Here is a 7,699-nt window from a genome sequence, read left to right on the forward strand (position 1 = left end):
CATGACGTATGTATGTGCCCAGTTGTGTTGGCTCATTGAGGTTGGGACTAGCACGTGTGAATCGGAAAGTAGGATGAATTGTAAGTGATCGGCTACACAATGCCACAGTGTGTTGCTTTCGGGTGTAATAACAGGACCGATGGAAAGCATAACGATCCTCCAGACGTGTCTTTTCACTCGTTTCCGCTGAAAAACACCAAGGGAGTTCGAGCATGGCTACGTATGATCGGCAGAAGCGATTTCAAGCCATCACGCGCTTCAAGGCTATGTTCAAAACATTTCCTGCCCTCGGCATATGAGGAGGACTTATTTGCCAAATACGTTGGACTACAACCAGGGAAGAAGCCCAGGCGAATTCTGAAGGATGATGCCGTACCAACGGAATTTTGTCATAGGCCAAGTGCAAGTGAGACGGCGGCGAGCGAGTTCTCTGCACATTCTGTGAGGTTGAAAAAGCGTCGAAAGGAAGCGAAAATGAAAGAGGTAGGACTTGTCTCGCATTGAAAAGTTGTAATATGCAAGAATAGGAATAGTATTGTAAGTGTTGTGTATTTGATTGATTTTGCAGATGAAAGAGATGCTTGTATCTGCTACTTCTACTTCACCTGGCTGTGCTCTGAAGAAGGTAAATATATGGTATTCTATGATTAATTCATCAGTTAGCAAATAAAGCTAACCAAAATAGAAACTTTACTTTCGCTTGTGTTTTGAGTTACAAAACATGATTACACACTTCTCTCCTAGTGCAGTGGGTAGGGCTGACATCACGGTCTTTTAAAAATGGCGACTCTTGTGCCGTTTAGCGTACCGACTATTATATTTACAATTACCAAGATATTTCGTTGTTTTCTAGTATATAAATTTGATAGAATACTTAAGAATACGTTACTTTGTCACATCAGCAACTGTATATATTATATTTGGTACCCCTTTAAGTACTAAATAAATAAACTGAAAACTGAAACTGAAGACATGCTGAACACCTGAAAGGCTCCCAAAACTTAATAATATATTCTTCATGCATATTTACAAGAGAAAAACATACCAACAGACATTGAAAAAATGGAAAAGAAACACATTGGAGATATAAAACTTCCATGCTAGTGAGTGACTGAGAGTTTGTACACAAACATGGCTGCGAGGTTTGCTTCATTAAAAGCAGAAGATTTTGAGAGAATTTTGGCTGCCAGTTCGCTCCGTTGTGTGTCGCTGTTGATGTTGATTTTAAAAGTAATGAAATAAATTACACAGGGAAAATAATAATAATATTCGGCTTGACTGCACTAGCATTGGCCTTCGCTAACACTACACTGGCTGGATGCTAACTGGACTGTTGCGCTAACAGCACCGAGTCACAGGTAAGCTAGCATTGGCCTTTGATAATGCTGATATGAAGAGAGTGTGTGTATAATAATAATAATAATAATAATAATAATAATAATAATAATAATAATATTGGCTGGCTTTTTTTCATAATGTATCACATATATTCCATTCAGCTACTCGTCTTCGACTTGTTCAATATCATGCTAGCTGAATGGGATATATCTGATAGACTGTGAAAAAAAGCCAGCCAATATTATTTAAATAATAACTAAGACAAAGCCGAGGTCAAGAATCTTCATGTAAATGTAATAACGGTGCGGCACAGACTTGTGTCACTTATTTATGTCAAGTCACATAAAATACTTTGCTTTGAAATTGATAAAATAAATCACAATCCCACCATACATTTGAATAGTTTTAGCCCAAATTTCGGAGCATCTTTAGTGCTTTAAGGACCAGCGTTTTCTTTCATCATTTGTAATTCTTCCTCACTTACGATGACAAAGCAGTTGGCCGCCATTTTGCTGAGTCGCTTGAGGTGATTATTGAGAAATAGTCCAAATTTCTCGGCCAATCAGTACACGATTTCCTATAATCACCTACATATTTATACAGAACCTACTTATGACTGAGCTTTTCTGGCCACATGCACTAATACAAATTGTTAGTCATTTCCATTAAAAACATTTGAAACATCGAGAGGTTTGATAGGAAAAAGGCGAGGTTAATCACGCTAGCACATATAGCCACCATGATAGCAATATTATTTCTTTATTAATGACATCTAGCCATCAAATTTTGCCATTTGTTCATCAGTGAACACACACATTATTAATAACATTAGGAAGGATTTTATAAGTTTGTGTCCCAAATAAAGAGTTTTTAACCCATTGTGTACTACAACTGTGGTCTAAACCAGCTGCTGTTCCTGAAAGTGCGGTTAATCTGACAGCGAAGGTCCAGTTCACATCGACATGATAAATGTCCTTATTAGACACATCAGTGTTAATGAAATCTCTCCAGCTGAAGTTATTTAAGCTCTCTGGATAGATCTAAGGTCAATTACCACCATCAACACATTCTGCAATATGCTTGAAGGGGGAGGGGCTACCAAAGAATTGGGGCGTGTGTCACTTTGCGTCTCGTCTCTACTGCGCAATCTACAGTTGCAAATTTGACAACATGGCCGAGGAATTTGGCTTCATTTCTATTGAATTAGAGTGAACAGGATTCTGTCTGGTTAGCTTATCTTAACTAGCGAACAATTCTTGGCACTGAAATTATGAACAGTTATGAACACAGCTTTATGGAGAATACAAAATTCTCTGAGAAATCCTGTCAGGTTAGCTCATGTTAGCTAGAATTAGCAGTCAGGATTGTAAACATTGAAGTCCTAAATGATGAAAGAGACAACAATTCTGATTGGTTAGTGTGTTTTAACTAGCGAAGAAGTGTTAGCAGTGATTAATATGAACATTTAGACATATTATTTAAAATTCCTTTCAGAAATCTTGTCAGGTTTACTCATATTACTGTAACTATAAATTCTGAACAAATTAGTTTGGATGAATGTGACATCTTATTCCTGTCTCATTTGTGCGTTTGAGCTAGCTGGCTAGTATTAGCCATGAAGATTATTCATATTTATGAATATAATTACAAAATTCTCTCATAAATCCTGTCAGGTTAGCTAATTTTTAGCCTACTGGTCTGCATTAGCAGTCATGGTTATAAACAATGATAATAAGGTAAAATTGTTTCAGACGTTCTTTCAAGTTAGCTTATCTCAGCTAGCTGGTGTTAGATCATGAAACCTGATGAAGATGACATTATTTCTGTCATATTATTGCATCGTAGCTAACTAGCTAGTGTTAGCAATACAGATTATGAACATTTATAAATCCATCTCCAAAATCAAGTCAGAAACTGAAGTTTTGCAGTTAGCTCATATTAGCTAGCTGGTTAGTGGGGAAAATGTAGGTGAAATAGATTTCATTTTAATTATTTCTTTAAACTGGTCTTACACACTAAATTAAAATCTCAGTGGCGCTCTATTTTATTTTCTGATTTCTTGGCAAACACCTGAAGGTTCATAAACTCTTCGAAATGTTCTCCATTATCATCTCTACAGCTCTCGGCCAATCAGAATGCACGGTGTTAAACTCTCGTTTGAGAAATGTACATGTTTGACTGTACATCACGGGTTTTCCCCCCGTATCGCTCTGATCAGGACGTTACAGTGCGCCGAGGAGCTTCAGTTACACTACAGCATATGGAAAGTGTTTTAAACATCAATTAATATGGATGATTGATGCTCTGCTGCTCTGGGCCGATAATTTCTCCAGTGAGGAATGAGAGCAGGATTGTGGTTGTTATTTAGGTTCTGGTTAATCTTAATAATGCGTGACAAAAGGGGGTCCGCAGCCCGAACGCTCCTAACATCACTTACAGCTCACTCTTATATTAAAGAGATTCTTTATTCAGATCGAACCTGTAAAAAGAGCCACAGAGAGACAAAAGCACTCTTTATTTTGGCCAAATGTGGAGGCAGGATCTCAATCTTCTGTCCTTGCTGTAGTTCTGCTCAGAACATCAGAACATCAAAATGGCGCACTAAAATATATAAAATATTACTTTATATTATACAGACACGAGTGTTTTAGTGGGAAATACGCCACTCGTATTTTTTATCAGAGCTCCATCCAGGACATGGAGAACCAAAACTGTGATATAAATCTCTATCTGTCACTCATGAGGAAATCGATGAGTGGGTTGTTTGGGTAAATTTGGGGACTTTTTGTTTGTGAATGTGTCAATATAATAAAAAGAAAATCACACATTGGCTTGAAGATATGAAGCTTATCTTCTCGTGCTGAAAAACTCGTATTTTTCATACGAAATACATCACGGATCTGAGTGACATATTTAAATAATATTGGCTGGTGTTGAGTGGTCTATCAGATATATTCCATTCAGCGAGCACAATACTGAACAAGTTGAAGACGAGCAGCTGAATGGAATATATCTGATAGACCACAAAAAAGCCAGACATTATTATTATTATTATTATTATTATTATTATTATTATTATTATTATTATTAATAAACATTCCTTTCAGGTGTTCAATGCATCTTTCTCTGTCAAAATTCTCTCAAAATCTTCAGCATTTAACGAAGCAAACCTGGCAGCCATGTTTGTTTCACAGTCAGATTGTCTCAGTTGCTCGCAAGTGCGGAAGTTTTCCGTCTCCGACGTGTGACATCATGTTATCTTGACAACCATGCAATATCGTAAACCATATTCAACGCTCATTCTCCATTGGGTAGAGTGATGTAATACACGTAGGATAAGCGATATGCTAACAATATTGCATGCTATCAAACCAAATGAATGAAACCCACTAGAAGGGAATAGAACACGTTTTTATTTCATGGAAAAAGCATCCTGTATCGATAATAATTCCTGATATTTCACTCTGATGATGTCACTCCCAGTGTTTTCCTGCTGACTAGATGTGAGTTGTAAAAATAGTGAACTGGTTCAAAATTAAAATTCTTTTGATTAACTTGTGTTTTTTGTTTTTTTTTTTGTGGATGTGTCCAAATAATATAAAGAATCTTACACGGTGGAACAGAGATAGTTTATTCGAAGTTTTATGTCGTATTCTGTTTATCAGCAAATCAGATCACATGCTCTCAAATAAAATGCTAATCTTGTAGAAAAGACTCAAAGACTATCCAGGTTTCCATTCGGTGATGTTTCTGAAACACTTTTGATATTTAGACAAGAAAACTGTATTTATTGATAATATTTTCCACACTACATGGAAACAGTTTTGTCTTCAGTGAATACATTTATAATTGAGAATGTTACAAGATGTGAAATGTTTCAAAACATTATGAGATGTTGCGAGATGTTAGGAGATGTTGCAAGATGTTGCAAAATGTTATGAGATGTTATGAAATGTTACAAGATGTTACAAGATGTTGCGAGATGTTGCAAGATGTTATGAGATGTTGCAAGATGTTGCAAAATGTTATTAGATGTTGCGAGATGTTAGGAGATGTTACAAAATGTTGAGAGATGTTTCAAAACGTTATGAGATGTTGCGAGATGTTAGGAGATGTTGCAAGATGTTACAAGATGTTGCAAAATGTTACAAGATGTAGCGAGATGTTACGAGATGTTGTGAAATGTTACGAGATGTTATAAGATGTTGTGAAATGTTACGAGATGTTGCGAGGTGTTGTGAGATGTTGCCAGATGTTATGAAATGCTGCGAGATGTTATGAGATGTTGGGAGATGTTATGAGATGTTGCCAGATGTTATGAGATGTTGCAAAATGTTACGAGATGTTGTGAGATATTGACAGATGTTGTGAGATGTTATGAGATGTTGCAAAATGTTACAAGATGTTGAGATGTTGCCAGATGTTACGAGATGTTGCAAGATGTTACAAGATGTTGCAAGATGCTATGAGATGTTACAAGATGTTGTGAGATGTCATGAGATGTTGTGAGATGTTTCAAAATGTTATGAGATGTTGCGAAATGTTACGAGATGTTACAAAATATTATGAGATGTTGTGAGATGTTGCCAGATTTTATAAGATGTTAAGAAATGTTGCAAGATGCTATGAGATGTCACAAGATGTTGTGAGATGTTCTGAGATGTTCTGAGATGTTACAAGATGTTACGAGATGATGCCAAGGGTTGCCAGATGTTATGAGATGTGAAATGCTACAAGATATTGCAAGATATTGTGAGCTGTTGTGCGATGTTGCCAGACTTTATGAGATGTTAAGAAATGTTGTGAGATGTTACAAGATGTTGCAAGATGCTATGAGATATCATGAGATGCTGTGAGATGTCCTGAGATGTTATGAGATGTTGTAAGATGTTAGAAGATGTTACGAGATTTTGTGAGATGTTTCCAGAGGTTGCCAGATGTTATGAGACATTTCAAAATGTTACGAGATGTTGTGAAATGTTATGAGATGTTGCAAGATATTGTGAGCTGTTGTGAGATGTTGCCAGATGTTGCCAGATGTTATGAGATGTTGCGAAATGTTATGAGATGTTGTGAGATGTTACGAGATGCTGTGAAATGTTACGAGATGTGGTGAGATGTTGCCAGATGTTGCAAGATATAATGAGATGTTGCGAAATGCTACGAGATGTTGCAAAATGTTACGAGATGTTGCCAGATGTTATGAGATGTTACAAGATGTTACAAGATGATATGAGATGTTGCGAAATGTTACACGATGTTGTGCGATGTCACGAGATGTTACATGTTGTGAGATGTTATGAGATGTTACAAGATGTGAGATGTTACAAGATGTTGTGAGATGTTACAAGATGTGAGATGTTATGAGATGCTGTGAGATGTGAAATGTTGCGAGATGTTATGAGATGTTGTGAGATGTGAAATATTACGATATGTTATGAGATGTTGTGAGATGTCTGGCAGGAAAAACACTCATAAATTTTGAATCATGTTGCATTGTTGATCACTGCTTTACCCACAGCTCCATCACCTCCTGTTGGTGTTGAACACAATACACCTCTATACACTAAAGACATCATGTAAAGACATTATTTTAGATAAAGACTATGTTTTTTATTCACAGGACACCAGAGATAAAAACCCTGGACGGATCAGTGCTCTGGGAATCTATATAACGGCTGTGTTGGGGTTTTACACATCGATAACAGAAACATGGACAGAATAAACACATGTTCATACAGAGTTCTGTTTTTATTTCATCACTTATCACAAACTAATACATTCCCCTCCACTGATCCTTATTCTTATCACTCACAAATCAAAACGCTGAAATCAGCATTAACTCAAAACAGCACCACACAAACAGATACGAATCCCCAAAGAGCAATTCCATTTCGTGTCGAGGAAAAAAAGAAGAACATACAGAGGGAAATAAGCTAAAATAGATCCTCAGCGGTGAATGAACGTATCCGTTATCCACATCTGAGCTCATTAAAGCTCACAGTGATGCTGTTTTACTCATCAGGAGAAAAATGTCAGGAATAAATTATTTAATAAAAAACAAGGATTGATTTTTTTTTCCCACATCTTTCATTCAAATCTTATTTACAAATCTATCACAACCTCCAGATTTTTTTTAGGGTTATGATGTGATTAAAACAGTAACTTGTACATTTTTATCACACCATGTGTGAACATCTCACAACATCCACAATATCTCATAACATCTCATAACATCTCACAACATCTCACAACATCTTAATGAAAAACTGAGGTCTGACTCGTTATTTCAGCAAATAACTTTTAGAGCTATGAAGTCTGATTTAAGTCCTAAGTTTATTTTCCTTTCTTGACATTCCAG

At 36.4% G+C, this 7,699-nt stretch overlaps 1 long non-coding RNA gene across 1 annotated transcript; it reads left to right on the forward strand.

The window, feature by feature from the left end:
* Positions 1-453: 453 nt before the first annotated feature.
* LOC132889977 (uncharacterized) lies at positions 454-7,026 on the forward strand. The gene is made up of 3 exons (XR_009655121.1): positions 454-483; positions 569-625; positions 6,962-7,026. It is a non-coding gene; the product is annotated as an uncharacterized LOC132889977 (long non-coding RNA).
* The last annotated feature ends 673 nt before the right edge of the window (positions 7,027-7,699 follow it).

The sequence above is a fragment of the Neoarius graeffei genome, chromosome 8 (assembly GCF_027579695.1).
Source record: "Neoarius graeffei isolate fNeoGra1 chromosome 8, fNeoGra1.pri, whole genome shotgun sequence".
Classification (NCBI taxonomy): Eukaryota; Metazoa; Chordata; class Actinopteri; order Siluriformes; family Ariidae; genus Neoarius; species Neoarius graeffei.